General features: G+C 41.1%; 1 long non-coding RNA gene across 1 annotated transcript in view; it reads left to right on the top strand.

Moving 5' to 3' along the window:
• Positions 1-3,246: 3,246 nt before the first annotated feature.
• Positions 3,247-20,648, top strand: part of LOC144579894 (uncharacterized) — a 112,706-nt gene continuing 95,304 nt past the window's right edge. Inside the window, exons 1-2 of the long non-coding RNA XR_013528476.1 lie at positions 3,247-3,318; positions 3,875-3,968. This is a non-coding gene — a long non-coding RNA (uncharacterized LOC144579894). The remainder of the gene's footprint in view (positions 3,319-3,874; positions 3,969-20,648) is intronic.

The raw sequence follows: 20,648 nt of genomic DNA, 5'->3' as shown, positions 1-20,648 counted from the left end.
GCATACAATGCCCAATTTTTTGTTCAATTATTGGTTAATTTTTATCATTTGTTAAGGTGGTATCCATCAGATTTTGCCATTGTAAAAGTACCTTAATACCCTTGCAATTAATAAGTAACCCATGAGATTATTCCTCCACAATAAATAGCATTCTTAATAACAAATACTAGTTTCAAAGAAAAATGGCCCATGATGAAATTTTGTAGTTAGAATGACTTTAATAAACCTCTAGTGAGGTTTGTTATTCACTAAACTATGTTATGCAAGGTACTAAGGCCAAAGTGGTGAGCAAGTAAGAGTACACAGACTGCTACATGAAAGGGCAGAATACTACAGGAGCATAGAGGAGAGGAACAAAGACCATTAAATGCGAAGAAATGGAAGTTCAGAGATGTGAAAGGACTTGACCAAGTTTTAGATCCAGTGGCAGAAGTGAAATTAGAACTGTGGTATGTCTGATGCTCAGACTAGTGTTCTTCCATGGCCACACTAAGGCTCTACTGTAATGTTGGTTCTCCAGAACAAGTATATCATTTGTTACCACAGTGAAAACAATGATACCTTAATACTAAAAGAACAAGCTTTCTCTAGATCTACCACAAGGTGCTTTACAGGGAATTTTGATTTAAATTCTGTACATTGTAACACCGAAGTCACTGGAGACCTAGTCTGGTTTTGCCTCAGGGAAATGTTTCTTTAGTGTCACTCTCTCTCTCTCTCTCTCTCACACACACACACACACACACACACAGGCAGGCACAGGCATACAGCACACAATTGGATATTGCTTATGAGCCCTGCCTCTCTCTTTCTCTCTCTCTCACACACACACACACAAACAGGCAGGCACAGGCATACAGCACACAATTGGATATTGCTTATGAGCCCTATCTTAAAACTACCACAGAACAAGATTTTTCTTTTCTATCAGGGAACAGTTCAGTGATCTACATCCTAGTCTTGAGAGTAACGACTTCCATGGGATACAGAATTTTCATATTTTATGAAGTGTTTTCATATACCATCACTGGACTCTCAAAAACAACCCAGTTAAGGCAGGTGTGGTTGGGCACACCTGTAGTACCAGCTACTCAGGAGGCTGAGGTGAGAGGATCACTTGACCCCAGGAGTTCAGGTCCAGCCTGAGCAACATAAGGAGACCTCATCTCTTAAATAACAACTGAATTAGGCCAGGTGCTGTGGCTCACCCCTGCAATCCCAGCACTTTGGGAGGCCGCGGCAGGTGGATCACGAGGTCAGGAGTTCAAGACCAGTCTGGCCAAGATGGTGAAACCCTGTCTCTACTAAAATACAAAAATTAACCAGGCATGGTGGTGGGCACCTGTAATCCCAGCTACTCAGGAGGCTGAGGCAGAATTGCTTGAACCTGGGAGGCAGAGGTTGCAGTTAGCTGAGATTGTGCCGCTGCACTCCAGCCTGGGTGACAGAGGGAGACTCCATCTCAAACAAAACAAAACAAAACAAAACAAAACACCTGATTGGCCAGGTGGGTGGCTCATGCCTGTAATTCCAGCTCTTCGGGAGGCTAAGGTGGGTGGATTACCTGAGGTCGGGAGTTTGAGACCAGCCTCACCAATATGGTGAAACCCCCGTCTCCACTAAAAATACAAAATTAGCCGGGTGTGGTGGTGCATGTGTGTAATCCCAGCTACTTGGGAGGCTGAGGCAGGAGACTTGCTTGAAGGTGGGAGGCATAGATTGTCGTGAGCTAAGATTGCGCCATTGCACTCCAGCCTGGGCAACAAGAGTGAAACTCCATCTCAAAACGAAACAACAACAACAATAACAACAACCCACCTCAATTATTTCTTAAGGTGAGGAGGGAAGAGTGTAAAATGTTGGCTGGATTACTGTCTTGCCTTTAGATATAAAAATATCTAGTGTATACCTAATTTTCAGAATTAAAAATTTAGGGAATGATCAACATATATATGTATGTATGTATGTGTGTGTGTGTGTGTGTGTGTGTGTGTATATATATATATATATATATATATATACTTTTTCAAAAGCCTGTAGCACCTGGTGTTTCAAGGTGGTCTCCCAGTCAAAGATTAGCTAAGCAGATCCGATCCTGCTTAGCTTCCAAGATCAGAGGAAACCTGTTCAGGGTAGTGTAGCTGTGGACCACATATTTTTATATCTAGAATTCATTCATACTCATTCAATCAATGTTGCACTGAGCAGGATGATCTCAGATTCAAACTCAAAAGCTGGATCTGGTTGTCAGCTCTTTTAGGCACTGTTTTGTCATGGGATTTAAGATCTCTTGGCCTAACTTTTGGATCTGTAAATATAAATTCCAACCTGGACTCTTCCCTGGGCTGACCGAGTTCAGGGAGAAAGGTGGCAGTTGGTAAGTCATATGATGGAAAAGCATCGACTACCCTGTCATGAAAACTTTCAGGAACATTTCTTTTTAGAGACAAGGTCTCGCAGTGATGCCCAGGCTGGCCTCAAAGTCCCGGGCTCCAGCAAATCTCCCGCCTCACCCTCACCCTCCAACGTATCTAGAACTACAGCCCCCTTCTCCCCAGCCGCGCTGCCTAAGAACAATTTTAAAACGTGAAAGCCACGATTATCATTTGCTTTTTGCTCTGCCCTACATCTTCTGAGTAAGAAACCTCGTAACACACTGCTTGCTTTGGGATAAGTGAATCTGAAGTATTATTATGGCATTTCTAATTTTCACGGAAGGATTTTGGCGATATCATAATCGTCACAAGGCCCCAAAGGGCCATCAAAGGTCAAGCAGGGAGGTAAGTTTCCTGGAGGGCTCACTGTGGGGTAAATGTCTTGAGGGGGCTGGTTAGATTCCCCTTTTCCGTTTCCTGGAGCTCAGTGATAGTCTGCCCAAGCCCCGTCAGACAAGTGGCCTGAGTCCCCCACAACCCCTGCAGGTCCAGCGGCTCTCCTCCAATCCGCAAGGCGTCCAGGCCAGGCACTATCGCGATCAGCTCTGCCACGCAACATGTACAAGACCCGGCAGCAGGTTCCAGGGTAGGCGAGTTGATTTCACAACGGCCAAGAAGGAGGAGCGCACCCACTTCGTAATTTCTCGGAAGCCCGGGGGACTCGCCGGAAGAGCGGCTTACGAACCGGAATAACTGCAAATCCGAGGCCTCCCGGCGCATGAGCGGCGCCTTCTGCTTCTGGCTTTTGCGGTGGACTGGATCCCTCCGCCAGTCACGGCATCCGGAAGCCGGATCTAACTTGCCCGCCCTTGTTCTGCTCCTGCGCGGACGTGACGTAGGCGGTTGCTTCCCTTGGCCTCCCGCGCCGCCGGCCGCTTGTGACGTAAGCCGCAGAATCGTCTGGGTTTAGGCCGTCTCTGTTGCTGCTCGCCTCTCGCTTTCTGGGTCTGAGCAAAAGTAGAAGTAATTTTGCCATTTCCTGAAACTTCAAGTTAAACCTTTAAGTTCTCCATTTCCTAAAAGAGTAAAACGCGGACACCCCTCACGCTAGTTCATCACCATTTAACCCGGGAGTTCTGTTAAAAGGAAGTAACTACAAAAAGTGTTCACTGTCAGGTTTATTTGGAAGCTTTGGTTGTGTTCATGCGTTCTCACAGCGTGTGAACTGCGAGAAAGTGGAATGCCAGCCGTATGAAATGACAACTTTTGATATGGAGGCTGGGAGGTGTAATGCCCATTCTGGCTTGATGTTTTGTTTGTTTTTTGAGGCGGAGTCTCGCTCTGTCACGAAGCTGGAGTGCAGGGGCGTGATCTTGGCTTCCTGCATCCTCCGCCTCCTGGGTTCAAGCGATTCTCCTGTCTCAGCCTCCCAAGTAGCTGGGACTACAGGTGCTCGCCACCATACCCTTCTAATTTTTTTTTTTTATTATTATTTTTAGTAGAGACGGGATTTCACCGTGTTAGCGAGAATGGTCTTGATCTCCTGACCTCGTGATCCACCCGTCTCGGCCTCCCAAAGTATTGGGATTACAGGTATGAGCCACCGAGCCTGACCTAGCTTGATGAAATTAATGTAATTTAATTTTCATTTGAATTACCCAGGAATAGCATCTTGAAAGGCTGGGCGTAAAATGCAGTTAAAGAGCTTCGAGAAACGGTTAATCGTTTTTTAAACTAAAGACCGAATGAAAATCTAAGTGCATTAGAAAATAAATAAACTTACAAGAGCCGAAGGTTTTGTCTGCAATGTACAGCTAATTAAATAGGCACAAAGATTTCTGTGACTTGCCCAAGAGAGGTAGAGTTTGGGCCACTGCTTTCACCAGGACACCACCATGGCCTGCTTGAATATGGCCGGTCTTAGGACCCGCCATATCTGGCTGTTCAGGGCCTCTTTTCTTGACTTCCACTTTCACTTGTCTTTTCTCTCCCTTCCATGTTTTTGGTTCCTTTCCTGCGTTTCCCGTATCTCCACTCCCTCCCGCTTTGCTTCCCCTATCTCTTCAACTTCTGTTTTCTTGATGGTGGAGCCAACCTTTTGCTTAAAAGGCCATAAAAAGAAATGAAATAATTTAAAAAATATATTTTCATAAGGCTTGTTTTCTTGTCTTAAGCTTGTTTTTTAGGGAGTGAAAAAGTTCATGTACAGATAGATGTAAAACCTCCTCTGGTAAAAGCTGCCCTCTGTTTTCTCTCACAACTGTCCTGTGAAAGTAGGAGTGTGTGTGAATGGTGAAGCAAAGAGAAGGAGACATGGGGTCAGTAGAAGAAGGAGCTCAAGGTGTAGGGAAGTTACTTAGAACCTGAAAGCCTGGGTCCGTGGCTCATCCCTGTAATCCTAGCACTTTGGGAGGCTGAGGCAGAGGCCCCTTTGTACCACTGCACTCTAGCCTGGGCAACAGAGTGAGATCCAGTCTCCTAGTCTCAAAACAAAGACAACAACAACAAAAACACAAACAGGAGAAACACCATCTATATAAGCAGAGAGGTACTTAAAATGTTGCAAAACTCAATTCCAAATAACATGGCTGTGGATTCTACAAAATCTAGGAAACATATTTCCAATCATTGCACATTCATCTGTAATGATTTCCTTAGATGATTTGTGTCTTTTAGGAATAAATCTGTAGCTTTAGCTGTCCGAGAAGTAATCACAGGCATTTATTGTCTATTCAATGACAAAGTATTGTGAACGATTCTGTGAAATAATATCAGTGTTTTCAGATTTCATGGCCTTTTCGGTGGCATTTTCAGTGTGGTGGCACCTGTTTCCAGTTCTGCCAGTGAATGTTGTTACCTTTGATCTACAGTTGGGAAGGTAAAACTCAGAAAGTTACTTGTCTAAGACTATACACCTCCAAGAAGGCAGAACTGTTGCTATTTCCAATTTTCTAGTCTCCAAATGTGTAGTAAAGGACTAATTTCCAATTTACAATGAATAATAGAATCTGCTAAAATATAATAACTGACCAAACTATGCTCTCTTATTACCAATTTTTTTTTTAATCTCTCTCTTTTGTGAAAGTATCACTCTGTTGCCCAAGCTGGAGTGCAGTGGTGAGATCTCAGCTGACTGCAACCTTCGCCTCCCATGTTTAAGCAATTCCAATGTGTCAGACTCCCCAGTAGCTGGGACTACAGGTGGGTGCTACTATAACTGGCTAATTTTTGTATTATTATTATTATTATTTTTGAGATGGAGTCTCGCTCTGTCACCAGGCTGGAGTACAGTGGCGAGATCTTGGCTCACTGCAACCTCTACCTCCCCGGTTCAAGCGTTTCTCCTGCCTCAGCCTCCCGAGAAGCTAAGACTATAGGCATGCGCCACCACACCCAGCTAATTTTTATATTTTTAGTAGGAATGGGGTTTCACCATGTTGGCCAGGATGGTCTCTATTTCTTGACCTTGTGATCTACCTGCCTTGGCCTCCCAAAGTGTTGGGATTACAGGCGTGAGCCACTGTGCCTGCCCCAATTTGTTTCTTTGGTGTTTGTAATTGGTCAACAATAACTTGCAGAACTTGATTGGAACATATATTTTGATAAAGCATTTGAAGGTATTCTTGGTTTGATTTATGTTTCAGGCACCTATATTGAAAGAAAATAAAATGCTGTGTATTCCATAATTTAAAAATAATTGTTCATTTTGGTGACATTTGGTAGGTGGATAGCAAAAACAAAAGATGATATTCTCTATGATCTTCAATCTAAACATTTATGTTGTGACAGATTATTACCATATCTGTGTAATTATATATTCCTACCATCATGTCTACACATCACAGAAGCAGCATTATTTGATCTTGTTCTCCTTTTCAAAAACATCTACCTTCCAAGGTGATGGTTGTTTGAGTTTTATAAGTGAACCATAAAGCAGTTGGAAACCTGGGTGCCAGGATGGTAGAAACATGAAGCTTGCTTATTCCAAGGACAGTTTTATATATGTAAAGTACTTTATCATCCTTACTGTATACAGCATTTTAATGGGGAGGAGGAAGCAGGAGCATTGTTGGGGATTAATTTAATTTTATGGTTTTTTTAAAAAAACAAATAATTGTATTAGTCTTTAAAATCAGCAGTAGTGTTGACATTTTTACTGCTAAAACTTTAGAACATACAGGCATGAAAGGATATCCTGACCAGAAAAGTACTAATCAACTCATTGGGAAGCTTGAGGATACATTTTAACAATGTCTGCACTCATGGGGTAAAATCTGAAATGAGAGCTCACAGGACAAGATTTATTAACCGTATCCTTCTGCCATACAATGAAGACAGAAGCTCTCACAATTAAGCAGTTTTAACAGAAATATTAGCAAGGGATTGGTGTTTGTATGTTTAATTACTCTGAAGCTGTAATAGAAAACCTCTATTGGGACAATGTTTTACTTCAGATTATTTAGAAAATATTTTATTCCAAAGTATTGTGAACTTTCAAACATCTATTCTGTAGATGATTGAAATATTTTTGATAATTAATCTATTAATTCATATTGATACAAATCTCTTTGACTCTCATACCCTGTTGCAGTTACTATTGCTACGTAGCAAATTGGTCCAAATTAAGCATCTTGAAACAACCATTTTTTACTTTCATGGATTTTGGGGAAAGTCAGATGAGACATGACAGGAGCAGTTAATCTTCCCTTCTTGTGGTCTAAGGTCTCATCTCTCAAGCTGGGCTGGCTCAAAGACTAGAACCACCGATGGGAACACTCACACCTGGCTGCTTTATGTGACTTGGTTTCCTTATAGCTAGTGATCTCAGGGTAGTGAGACCTTTTACAAGGCAGCTCAGGGTTTCAAGTGTGAGTGTTCTAGTGCACAAGGCTGCATTGCTTAAGATAATACCCAGCTTCAGTATCATGTCCACAGTGGTCTGTGGGTTGCAGCAGTCACAAGCCTGCCCATAGTCAAGAGGTGTGGCCATAGACCCTAACTCCTCCAGCTCTCCAGGAAGAGTATAAAAAAAACTTAGGACCATGTTTAAAAGCTGCCACTTACTCTATCCAACCATCTCATACTCATATTCAACTCTGAATATTTTTCTGTAGATATTTTCCCAAAGTGTCTACATATTCATAAAACCCGTACATGTGGGTGAAGGTCAATTAAACTGTCATGGGATGATTTTTCTTTCTCATGGGAAGCAGATGGAATTAACAGACTGGCTGCTGTTTTTAAACACGTTATGCCAATATCTATGTCCCTTCTGAGATGGGTTGTTTTTCATTAGTGAGGGAGAACACATAATCATTCCCTGTTGAAAGCCCTTTTATTTAGAAATCATGCTTGCTTTTACTCTTTGTTGTTTGGATATATATGTGTGTCTGGAAATCGATTGAGAAGAAACTTGCCTGTTGATATCTTAATAAAAGTAATTAAAACATTCCCAGGGCTGGGACTAGGGCAAGGTGAGTGAGGCACTTGCTTCAGCTGTAAAATTTAAGGCTATGCCAAAAAACTCAGTAATCCAAATAAATATTTTCATTTAGTATTAAAGAAAATTAAACCTAATGCCAAGCAATCCATAATAAAATATCAAAGTTTCACATAAAGACAGTATATTACTTTCCTAGGGCTGCTAGGTAACAAAGTACCAAAAACTGTTTTTGGTAACAAAGTACCAAAAACTGGGTGGCTTAAAAGAACATACATTTCTTTTCTCACTGGGTGTGGCGGGTCACTCCTGTAATCCCAGCATGGAAGCCTGAGGTGGGCGGATCACGAGGTCAGGAATTCGAGACCAGCCTGATCTACATGGTGAAACCCCATCTCTACTAAAAATACAAAAATTAGCTGGGTGTGGTGGTGCACGCTTGTAATCCTAGCTACTCAGAAGGCTGAGGTAGGAGAATCTCTTGAACCCGGGAGGTGGAGGTTGCAGTGAGCCAAGATCATGCCACTGCACTCCAGCCTGGGTGACAGAGCCAGACTCCATCTCAAAAAAAAAAATAAATTAATTAATTAAAAGGAAAGAAAAGAACAGACATTTCTTTTCTGTCAGTTCTGGAGGACAGGGTCTCTCAGGAGGAAACCTCATGGCTCTCTCCTGGCTTTGGGTCGTTGCTGGCAATCCTTGGTGTTTGTTGGCTTGTCTGCACTCATCTTCGCCTCCATTGTCACGAGTTCTTCCCAATGTGTCTCTGTGTCCTCTCCCTTTTCTTTTGAGGACACCAGTCACTGGACTTAGGGCCAGTGTGACCTCATTTAAATAATTATAGTCACAAAGACCCTGGTTCCAAATAAGATCACATTCCAAGGCTCTTGGACTTGAAGTTTTTGGAGGCACTTTTGAACACTACAGACAGGATCAGTGTTACTGACTTTTTTTTTTCCTTAAGGTCCAATATGGCTGAGCATAGTAACCCCCAATCTGCCTCAGCTTCCAAAAACTTGCTCACACATGTTACCAGAGTAGATATTAAATGTGTTTTGACTCAAATTAGACAATGCATTACAAGATTATTTTTTTAGCAGCACAGGCTGGCTACTGCCAGGTGAGCTGCTGTTCCATCACCTGTGGAGCCTCAGACTGAGAAGTTTTATCCACTCACCTATTTCGGCTTCCACATGACTCCTAAATCTGTCTCTTTAGCCTCACTATTCTATAAATTCTAGATTCCTTTTTCCAGTGGCTCCTGGACATTCCAACTTGTTAACCTAAAGACATCTCAAATGTAACTTGTATCTCACTGAAGCATTTATGTCTTCTTGTCCTCTTCCCTACCTCCTTCATTGGCATGTTCATCTTCCCTGTCCCCTAAAACAAACCTTTGAGAGTCTCTGGTCTCTCCCCCTTTTCCAGCACCTTGTCTGGTTCCACCTCAGAGACAATTCTGAATCACCTTCCTCTGCCATGATTCTCAACCTTTTAGCAGCAGGTATCATCTTGGGTATGGAGATGTTCCTACAGAATATGTTTGTCATGATCTGCTTGGAAAATAAGAGTTGTGAATGTGTTACAGGTTTAAATATTACATATATTTTGCCTTAGAAAATACAGTGAATTATAGATAATTTTGTCAGCATGACTTTGACATTGTATATGGCTTTATATAGAGAATATACATATACTCTATATTATATATATAAACTATATATTTTATATACACATAAATTCTACATATTTAGACACACACACACATACACATACATATATAAAGAACGAGTGAGAGAGAGAGCATAAGCCTGGGCTTACATGATTTTGCCCTCAGCCTCAGAAAGGGATTACAGGCGTGTACTACCACCCTCATTCTGGATGTTATGTTTTGATGCTTTAGTATTATTAAACCTGGTCACCCAAAGCAAATTCCTTCTAGTCTCCTTTTTGCTGTAGTAGAAACTCTGCACATCCTGAGGTTGCTGCTTCCCTGTGGCCCGCTCTAGTATGGCAGGTCACAGGCCTCCTCCCCCTAGCTCTGAAGCAGAGTGGAAGGCCTCCCTTCACCTCCTGGTCACTTCTATACTATTTCTCCCCCTCCATCCTATCCCGGCGCCAGATTTCAGTTTCACTTTAGCAGATTGGCATACTCCACTCTTCCATAGTATAAACACTTATGAACCTCCTGAGTTCTTCTCCCTGTTTTTTCTTTGAAGAATTTTACCTTCAGGTTGACTGCCATTCTCTGAAGTGACACCTGATTTCATCATCCAAGTAGGTGATCTTCCAGTAGCCAGGTTTCATGGTTCCTTGACTTCCCCTTTTCCAATAATTTTGTTCTCTTTTTATAGCAGCCTTTCTACTCCCATGGACCTGTTTTAAACTGTGTCACACATCCAAGCCATCATCTCAGTCTTACTTTACCACCTCTAATCGTTTTTTAAAAAATTAATTTATATTTTTTATTTATACATACATTTTTTATCAATACATGTATTTTAATTTTTATTTTTTTATTATACTTTAAGTTCTGGGATACATGTGCAGATCTTGCAGGATTGTTACATAGGTATACACATGCCATGGTGGTTTGCTGCATCCATCCCCCTGTCACCTACATTAGGTATTTCTCCTAATGTTATCCCTTCTCAATCTTCCTACCCCCTGCTATCCCTCCCCTAGCCCCCCAACCCTCAACAGACCCCAGTGTATGATGTTCCCCTCCCTGTGTCCATATGTTCTCATTGTTCAACACAAACTTATGAGAACATGTACCACCTCTAATCTTTGCAGCTCATTCTTCCTAGTTCATTTCACCCCACATTATATTCTCACTATTCTCTTTATCTAGTTTAAATTCCACAGTCAGTCCTTATAATCACTCCCTTGCATAACTCTCAGCTCCCAACTAAACCTGCCCAACATAATATAATTGCGGAAAGACACACAGCCATGCTGCCCGGGCTCACTCTAAATGACCCCAATCTCGAGTGGACCCTTAATTCTGTGTGGCAAGCACACATTTCCCTGGAACATTCACATTCTCCTAGATAACCTTTCTGATAAACACACTCTTCTAGATACTTCCTTTCTTTCTTCAGACCTCTCATACCTCTCCCATCTTCACTCTGTCAGTTTCCTTAAGAAAACAGAAGTGATCTGAACAGAACTCTGTGGCCCTCACTACTTGTCCACCCACCTTCTGCACCTGGGTCTACATACTCTGCATTCCCTTATGTTTCTGTGGAACTGTCCATGGGTGGACTATGGGCAGCCTTTTCACTTGTGCGCAAAAGCTCTTCTTTCATTTATTCAAGGTCATTAAAGCAGCAATTGTTCCCTCCTTCTATGTTATCAATTAATATCAATTGATTTTTTTGAGATAGGGTCTCATTCTGTCACCCAGGCTGGAGTGCAGTGGCACCATCTCAGTTCACTGCAGCCTTGACCTTCCAGGCTCAAGTGATTTTCCCACCTCAGCCTTCCTAGTAGCTGGGATTAGAGGTGCATGCCACCATACTTAGCTAATTTCTTAAATTATTTTTTTTTGTAGAGAAAGGGTTTTTCTGTGTTATACAGGCTGATCTAAAAACTCCCAGACTCAAGCAATTCCCTTGCTTTGCCTTCTCAAAGTGCTTGAAATACAGGCCTGAGCCACTGCACCCAGCCAAATTTTTTTTTCCTTTTAAGTTATCCAGCCTCAGATATTACTTTATTGCAGCACTAAATGGAATAGACGTATCTCAACATTTTCTTAATTCCTCTCTTTCCATTCTTTGTTGGACCCACTCAAACCAGGTTTCACCCTTGTCACATCACCAGACCTGGTCCTATCAGGGTCACTGTGACTCTACCATTGGTTAATTCTCACACTTTACCTTTCTCAGCCTATCAGCACCTGTGACACAGTGGGCTCCTAGTGGGCCTTTCTGCCTTTACCCTGTTCGCTGAAGTCTATTCTCACCAAAGAAGCCAAAGTGATCCTTATAACAGCTTTATCAGTGGGTCATCTCATCCCATTCCTTTCCTTAATGAGTTCATACTATTAATAAAAGCCAAAATTCAAATAATGTCCTAAAACCCTGCCAGTAATTCTGGAACCTTCTCTCCTCTCTCCTGCTGTTCTGTCAGAGATTTCTCCCTTCTAAGCACATTGGCTTCCCAGCTGTTGTTCTGACACACCTTGGCACAGTTTTCCTCAGAATATGAGAGGGCGTTCCTTCTGCCTGGAAGGCTCTCTACTCATCATTATTATCTGCCCTCTCCAGCCCTCCCTTCTTCCACCCCTACCACTAGAATGCAAAACCTCTAAGGCAGGGAGGTTGGCCCTTGATCACTGCTCTCCGTGCTTGTTCACTTCTGTCACATAATTTCATTGCTAAGGATTATGCACATAGTAGTCCTCATACAATGTTTGTCCAATGTTTGTCCAATGACTGGAAGAGCATATGTTTTGTTCTCACGCTGTACCTTCCTACTTATGTACCTTTATCCTGGAATGCCCTTTCTCCCACCTGGAAAGTATTCATTCCTTCAAACTCACCTTTTTGGTGAAAAGTCTTTTTCTTTTTCTTCTTCCTTTTCTGTTACCCATGCTGGTGATTTAAATATACTTAATCACAATACCTTTATACTCTCTAAGAAATTTAAGATTCATTATGGCCAGCTAGATGCAGCCAGGAGGAACATCTGTCACGGAGAGACCAGGACGTTAGGAAGACTGCTGCACAGTTAGCAGATCTTTGGAGGAATGGCATTAAGAATGGACAGAGGGAGGACACAGATACTGGGCTGAAGGGAGAGGAAGTTGGGAACACTGCTCGGGGCCTCTGCATACTACGACTTATTCCTGGCCCCCGGTGACTCTTAGGGAAAGGCTGAGTTGAATGGGCAAGGAGTGACCCACTCTCACCATGAACTTCTGGAATCCTGGCAGCAAGAGACCCCATGACCCCCATGGACACTTAAGCTGGCAGGGATAGCTGCTTAGAGAGGTAGTAGAGTCAGTACCCCAGCCTGCAAGGAGCCCAGGGGGTTTAGAGCAGGAGTGTCTGAAATAGAGCATGGCCAGGGATGATCTCAAGACTCACCATGGAGAGTTTAGCCTTAGAGGAACTACTGGATCTGAACAGAGCAACACAGCCTTGCCTGTGAGATGTGACCAGCCTTATCTGGGTGCCCCACTGTCTGCTAGCCTCTTCTTGGCCCATCCAAGTCTGCTTGCATTGCAGCTTCAGATGCCCAACTGGGGTGTGTTATGTGGATCCACGTCATAGATCCTTTGTCATACAGTCAAAGAGCTTCAGAAGAGCAGCCTGTGCTGTGGTGCACCAACCCACGCACACCCTCCCCTGACTGCAGCCTCCCTCATGTCACTTTGCCTGCACTAATTTGCCCATGTCCACTCCATACTGCTTAGCCAGCATGGTGCCTGCCCTCCTTCTCTGGTATGGGTGTGCCCATGTATGCCACCTTGCCATTGTTGCTGATATGAGTGCATGGAAGCCATGGCCATGTTCTCCACCCTGCTCCCTTTGCTGCTGTTACCAGTAAAAACACAAACATGGAGTCGGCAGCCCTGTCCCCACCAGTGCCTTGCCCCTATGTACACACAAACACCAGTGTGAATGCATACACAAAGGCCAGTAGCCCGGTGTCCACTACCATCCCACCTAAGCTGCTGTGCAAGGATCCTACTGTGCTGCCACTGTTGTTGGCATATGTGAACAAGAATGGATCCCACTACCACTGCCCCAAAGAAGCACTTTGGCTGGCATCACCCATTGCAGTAATGTTGCCAGTGGTCTGGGAACACCTATGCCCTTCCACCACAGCAGGTTCCTAACCTCCAGCAGCCAGAGGACAAAGCCAGTGGCCCAATACCAGCCCCCACAGTTATAGCATGCAATGCAGAAGTGCTGAGCTGATCCTTGGTCTCCTAAAATCTTTCAGAAATGAAGACAGTCAACTGAACCCACCTTATATAACAATCAAACTCCCAAGGGCATCAAAGAAGATAAAAGCAAAAAATAAAAATAAAATAAAACTCATCGAAAGGACAGCCACTTCAAAGATTAAAGGAATGTCACCCATACAAATGAGAAAGAACCAGCACAGGAACTCTGGCAACTCAAAAAGCCATAGTGTCTTCTTACCTCCAAATGTCCACACTAGTTCCCCAACAGTGGTTCTTAAGCAGGCTGAAACAGCTGAAGTGACAGCATTGGAATTCAGAATATGGGTAGAAATAAAGATAATTGAGATTCAGGAGAAAGTTGAAACCCAATCCAAGGATTCTAGGGCATAAAATAAAATGATGCAGGTGATAAAATACAAAATGGCTATTTTAAGAAAGAACCATATTGATCTGATAGAGATGAAAAAGTCACTTCAAGAATTACAGAATATAATTGCAATATTAACAGAGAATTGACCAACTTAAGGAAAGAATCTCAGCGCTTGAAGACTGGTTCTTCGAAATAGACAAAATGAAGAAAAAAAGATTAAAGAAGAGTGAACAAAACTTCTGAGAAATATGGGATTATGTAAATGGAAGAAATCTGTGATTCATCAGCATCTATGAAAGAGAAAGAAAGGAAGCAACTTGGAAAACATTTCAGGATATATCCGTGGAATTTTTCGTAACCTTGCTAGAGGAGCCAATATTCAAATTCAGGAAGTGTGGAGAACCCCTGTGAGATACTACACAAGACAACCATCCCCAAGACACATAGTACTCAAGTTCTCCAAGGTCAAAATGAAAAAAAAAAATGTTAAAGGCAGATAGAGAGGAGGGGAAGTTTACCTATAAAGGGAATCCCATCAGGCTAACAGCAGACATTTCAGCAGAAACCCTAGAAGCCAGAAGAGATTGGGGGCCTATATTCAGCATTCTAAAAGAAAAATTCCAACGAAAAATTTTACATCAGCCAAACTAAGATTAAGATAAGTAAGATAAGCCAGGGAGAAATAAGATCCTTTTCAGACAAGCAAACGTTAAGGACCTTTGTTACCACCAGACTTTCCTTATAAGAGATCCTTAAGGGAGTGCTACATATAGAAAGAAACCACCATTGCTGGTTACTAGAAAAAGGCATTTAAGTACATACAGCAACCACACAAACAAGTCTGCAAAATAACCCTCTAACAACATGATGACATGATAAAATCTGCACATATGAATATTAACTTTGAATGTAAATGGACTAAATGCCTCGATTAAAAGGCACAGAGTGGCAAGTTTGATAAAGAAGCAAGATCCAGTTGTATGCTGTCTTCAAGAGACTCCTGTCACATGCAGTGACATCGATAGGCTCAAAGTAAAGGGATGGAAAAAAATTTACCAAGCAAATGGAAAATAGCAAAAAGCAAGGGTTGCTATTTTAGTTTCAGACAAAACTGACTACATTTTTTAAAAAAAGAAGACTGAAGATTTTTTTTAAAAAGGGCATTACCTAATAATGAAAGGTTTAATTCAACAGGAAGACCTAAGTATCCTAAACATATATGCACCCAACACAGGAGCACCCAGATTCATAAAGTAAGTTCTTAGAGATTTATGAAGAGACTTAGATAACCACACAATAATAGTTGGAGACTTCAACACCTCACTGACAGTATTAGATAGATCAGTGGGGAAGAAAACCAACAAAGATATTAAAGACCTGAGCTTTTCCCTTGACCAAATGGACGTAATAGACATCTACAGAACTCTCCACTTCAAAAAGCAAAATATACATTCTCATCTGCCTATGACACATATTCTAATATTGAGCACACAATTGGCCATGAAATGATCTTCAGCAAATGCGCAGAATCCAAAATTTGGATCACCATGGAATAAAGATAGAAATCAATATTAAGAAAATAACAGCCAGGTGCACTGGCTCATGCCTATAATCCCACCACTTTGGGAGACTGAGGCAGGAATATTGCTTGAACCAAGGAATTCACAACTAACCTGGGCAGTATACTGAGACCTTATCTCTAAAAGAGAAAAGAAAGAAAGAGAAGAAAAGAAAGAAAGAAAATCACTCAAAACAAAACCATATGATTACATGGAAATTAAACAATGTGCTCCTGAATGACTTTTGGGTAAACAATGAAATTAAAGCAGAAATCAGGAAATTCTTTGAAACTAATGAGAACGAAGATAACATAATAGAATCTCAAGGATGCAGCTAAAACAGTGTTGAGGGAAGTTTATAGTGCTAAATACCCACATTAAAGTTAGATCTCAAATTAACAACCTACCATCACACCTAGAGGAACTAGAGAAAGAAGAGCAAACCAACCCTAAAGCTAGTAGAAGACAAGAAATAACCAAAATCAGAGCTGAACTGAAGGAAATTAAAATGCAAAAAAAAAGTACAAACAGTCAATGAGTCCAGGAGTTGGTTTTTTAAAATAATAAAGACAGACTACTATGTAGACTAATAAAGAAAAAAAGGGAGAAGATCCAGATAAACAAATGACAAAGGGGATGTTATCACCAACTTCACAGAAATACAAAAATCCCTCAGAGACTACATCAAAAACCTCGGTGTACACCAGCAGGAAAAGTAGAAGAAATGGGTAAATTGCTGGAAAAACACAACCTCTGAAGATTAAACCAGGAAGAAATTGAATCCCTGAACAGACGAGTAATGAGTTCTGAAATTGAATCAGTAATAAAATGCCTACCAGACCGAAAAGCCCATATAAATTCTCAGCTGAATTCTACCAGATGTATGTAACTAGATAGATTCACAGCTGAATTCTACCAGATGTATAAAGAAGAGTGGATGTTTTTCCTACTGAAACCATTCAAAAAAATTGAGGAGGATCTTCTCTCTAACTCACTCTATAAGGCCAGCATTATCCTGATACCAAAACAGAGCAAAGACACAAGAAGAAAAGAAAACTTCAGACCAATATCCTTGATGAGCATAGATGCAAAAGTCCTCAACAAAATATTAGCAAACTTAATCTAGCAGCACATGAAAAAGTGGTAAAGTTGCAAAGTTGGCTCAGCATATGCACATCAGTAAGCATGATTCATCATATTGTGAGAGGAAAATGAATCTCAGGACCCCAGAATTACTAAGTCAAAGGGAAAAGTCAAACTGGGAACTGCTTAGGGCAAACCTGCCTCCTATTCTACTCCTAAATAAGATAGCTACAAAGATAAAAAAGCTACATACCTCCCTCACAGTTTGCCAACAGGGAAACTCCTTGTAGACAAAGGACAGTCAGAACTCAAAGTCATCCTGCTCATGTGAGACAAATGCATATCTGATTGTTTCATTTGCCATATTACTTCACTAAGCCAGACTAAGCCATAAATGACTATTCCTGTACGTTGTGCATTCAGTGAAAGGCTAATCAGAAGCTCAAAAGAATGCAACTGGTTGTTTCTTATCTACCTATGACCTGGAAATCCTTTCCCTTCTTCCAGTTGTCTTGCCTTTCTGGCCTGAACCAAGGTACATCTTACATATATTGATTGATGTTTAATATGTCCCTAAAACGTATCAAACCACACTGTGCTCTGATCACCTTGGGCACATAGTCAGGACCTCTGGAGGCTGTGTCACGGCATGTCCTTTACCTTTACTTTTTGGTTTACAGCATAAGCAGAATTGAAAACAAAAGCCACATAATCATCTCAGTCGTGAAGAAAAGTCTTTCAACAAAATTTCACATGCCTTCATTTAAAAAAATCCTCAAAGAACCAGGCATGGAAGAAACTATCTCAAAATAATAAGAGCCATCTTTGACAAACCCCAAACCAAGATTGTACTGAATGGGCAAAAGCTTGAAGCATTCCCCTTGAAAAACAGAACAAGACAATGATGCCCTCTCTCACCACTCCTATTCAATATAGTATTGAAAGTCCTAGCAGAGCAATCAGGCAAGAGAGAGAAATAAAAGGCATCTAGAGAGGAAGTCAAACTATTCCTGTTTGAAGATGATATGATTTTATACATAGAAAATCCCATAGTCTCTGCCCAAAAGCTCCTAGATCTGATAAACAACTTCAGCAAAATTTCTGGATACAAAATTAACCTACAAAAATCAGTAGCATTCCAATACACCAACAATATCTGAAAGAATGAAATACCTAGGGATGCAGCTAACTAGAGAGGTGAAAGATATTTACAGTGAGAATTACAAAATACTGCTCAATGGAATCAGAGATGACACAAACAAGTAGAAAAACATTCTATGCTCATAGATAGGAAGAACTAATACATTAAATTGCCATACTGCCCAAAGCAATTTACAGGTTCAATGCTATTTCTATTAAATTACCATTGATATTCTTCACAGAATTAGAAAAAAAAAACTATTTTAAAATTCGTTTGGAACCAAAAAAGAGCCTGAATAGCCCAAGCAGTTCTAAACAAAAAAGAACAAAGCTGGAAGCATCACATTACCTGTCTTTCAACTGTACTACAAGGTTACAGTAACCAAAATAGCATGATACTGGTACAAAAACAGACACACAGACCAGTGGAACAAAATAAAGAGCTCAGAGATAAGGCCACACATCTATGACCAACTGATTTTTGACAAAACTGACAAAAACAAGCAATGGGGAAAAGAGTCCCTATTCAATAAATAATGCTAGGATAACTGGCTAGCCATAGGCAGAAAATTGAAACTGGACCCCTTTCTTACATCATATGCAAAATAAACTCAAGATGGGTTAAAGAGTTATTTGTAAAACCAAAAAGTATAAAAACCTTGGAAGATAACCTAGGAAGTACTGTTCTGGATATAGGAACTGGCAAAGATTTCATGACAAAGACACCAAAGGCAATTGTAACAAAAACAAAAATCAACGAATGGACCTAGTTAAACTAAAGAGCTTCTGCACAGCAGAAGAAATTATGAGCAGAGTAAGCAGATAACCTTCAGAATGAGAGAAAATATTTGCAAACTATGTATTTGACAAAGGTCTAATATCCAGAATCTACAAGAACTTAAGTCAGCAAGCAAAACCAAACAACCAGATCAAAAAGTGGGCAAAGAATATGAACAGACACTTTTCAAAAGAAGACACACACATAGCCAACAAGCATATAAAAATGCTTATTATTATTAGTGATTAGAAAAATGCAAATCAAAATCACAATGAGATACCATCTCACACCAGTTAGAATACACCATGGAATACTATGCAGCCATAAGAAGCAATGAGATCAAGTCCTTTGCAGGGAAATGGATGGAGCTGGAAGCCATTATCCTCAGCAAACCAATTCAGGAACAGAAAACCAAACACCACATGTTCTCACTCATAAGTGAGAGGTGAACAATGAGAACACATGGACACAGGGTGGAGAAAAACATACACTGGGGCCTGTCAGAGTAGGGATGGGGGCAGGGATTGCATTAGGAAAAATAGCTAATGCATGTGGGGCTTAATATTTAGGCAATTGGTTGATAGGCGCAGCAAACCACCATGGCACACATTTACCTATGCATGTACCCCAAAATTTACTATAAAAATTTTTTTAAATTCCAAAGAAAAGTTTTTAAAAAGTCAAAAATTAAAAGATGCTGGAATGGTTGCAGAGAAAAGGGAACTTGTATACATTGCTGGTAGGAATGTGAATTAGTTCAGCCATTGTGGAATGCAGTGTGGTGATCTCTCAAAGAATTCAAAACAGAATTGCTGTTCAAACCAGCAATCTCATTATTGGGTATATACCCAAAGGAATATAAATCATTCTACTGTAAAGACACAGGCACATGGAGGTTGATCACAATATTATTCACAGTTACAAAGACATGGAATCAACGTATATGCTCATCAACAGTAGACTGCATAAAGAAAATGTACATATACACCATGAGATATTACACAGCCATAAAAAGAATGAGATCATGTCCTTTGCAGCAACATGGATGGAGCTGGAGGCCATTAGCCTAAGGAACAGAAAATTAAATACTGCATGTTCTCATTTATAAGTGGGAACTAAACGTTGAATGCATATGGACAGAAAGAAGGGTACAAGAGACACTGGGGCCTACTTGAGGGGGGATGGTGGGAGGAGAATGAGGATCAAAAAACTACCTACTGAGTACATGTAATTTACCTATATAACAAACCTGCACATGTACTCCTCAACCTAAAATAAAAGTTAAAAAAATTAACATAAAATATTTTCTAATGAATATTCCCAATTCAGATTTCCTCAACTGGCACAGTAGTGCCTTTGTAGTTAAATTTTTTTTAAAAAATGGAATCTCACTATCTCACCCAGGCCAGAATGCGGGGTGGGATCTCAGCTCAGATCTCACTGTGTTGCCCAGACCAGAATGCAGTGGTGGAATCTCAGCTCACTGCAACCTCCATTTCCTGAGATCAAGTGATTCTCCTGCCTCAGCCTCTCAAGTAGCTGGGATTATAGATACTCGCCACCACACCTAGTTAATTTTTTTGTATTTTTAGTAGAGATGGAGTTTCACCATGTTAGCCAGGCTGATCTTGAACTCCTGACCTCAAGTGATCTACCTGTCTCAGCCACCCATAGTGCTAGGATTATAGATGTGAGCCACCGCACCTGGCCTAAAAATGCTTAATCCATGGTTTAATCAAAGATTATACATTATCTTGTTTTTGAAATTTGCTTTTTTTTTTTTTTTAATTTTTTATTGGATTTTAGGTTTTGGGGTACATGAGCAGAGCATGCAAGACAGTTGTGTAGGTACACACATGGCAGTGTGCTTTGCTTTTCTTCTCCCCTTCACCCACATTTGGCATTTCTCCCCAGGCTATCCCTCCCCACCTCCCCCTCCCACTGGCCCTCCCATTTTCCCCCCAATAGACCCCAGTGTTTAGT

Source organism: Callithrix jacchus, chromosome 17 (genome assembly GCF_049354715.1).
Source record: "Callithrix jacchus isolate 240 chromosome 17, calJac240_pri, whole genome shotgun sequence".
In the NCBI taxonomy this organism is placed as follows: domain Eukaryota; kingdom Metazoa; phylum Chordata; class Mammalia; order Primates; family Cebidae; genus Callithrix; species Callithrix jacchus.
This window is presented reverse-complemented; position numbering and strand designations above follow the sequence as displayed.